Consider the following 1,043-nt stretch of genomic DNA (forward strand, 5'->3'; position numbering starts at 1 on the left):
CCTCAAGTGTGGCTCTTCAACTGAGTCCAGACTTCACAGAACAAATCCCATTAATAAAAGGATTTGTTGTCTCTGATAAAGGCTTCATTTCTAAAATATATGGAGAAGTGAGTCAAATTTGTAAAAATGCAAATCGTTCCCAATTGATAAATGATTGAAGAATGATGACAGGCGGTTTTCAGAAGCAGAAATTAAAGCTGTCTATAATTGCATGAAAAAATTCTCTAAACCACTTGTTAACTAGAGAAATGCACATTAAAACAATTCTGATGTGCCACATCACACCTATCAGATTGACTAAAATGACAAAACAGGGAAATTATAAATATTGGAGAAGAGCCAACCATTCTGGAGAGAAATTCGCAACTATGCCCAAAGGGCTATTACATGACTGTAATATAATACTACTCTTCCACAAGAAATGATGAGCAGGTGGATTTCAGGAAAACTTAGAGTTACATGAACAGATGCTGAGTGAAGGGAGCAGAACCAGAACGCTGTACTCAGTAACATTGTGTAGTGATGAACTTTCATAGAGTTTGCTCAGCAATGTAATGACCTAAGACAATTCAAAAGACTAATGATGGAAAATGCCATCCATGTGCACAGAAAAAAAAACAAACTATGGAGTATGAATGCAGATTGAAGCATGCTATTTTATCTTTTTATTTTCTTTCTTGTGGTTTCCCCCTTTGGTTATGATTCTTCTTTACAACATAAATAATGTGGAAATATGTCTGATATGATTGTACATGTATAGCCTATATCAGATTGCATGCTGTTTTGGGAAGGGAGAAGGGGAAATGGGAAAAAAATTTAGAACTCAGAATCTTATAAAAATGAATGTTGAAAGCCAATAATTAATTAATTAATTTCAAAATAATAGCTTAAAAAATTTGCACTGTAAAACTTGGACTCAGTCAAAAGACCACACCAAAGGACCTCAAAGGCCACAGGTAGCCTCAAGGTTGCAGGTTCCACACCCCTGAACTAGGCTATATATATATATATATATATATATATATATATATATATATATATAT

The sequence above is a fragment of the Petaurus breviceps genome, unplaced genomic scaffold (assembly GCF_028583685.1).
Source record: "Petaurus breviceps papuanus isolate PSGF00001 unplaced genomic scaffold, PetGlider_PUasm1.0 47, whole genome shotgun sequence".
NCBI lineage: Eukaryota > Metazoa > Chordata > Mammalia > Diprotodontia > Petauridae > Petaurus > Petaurus breviceps.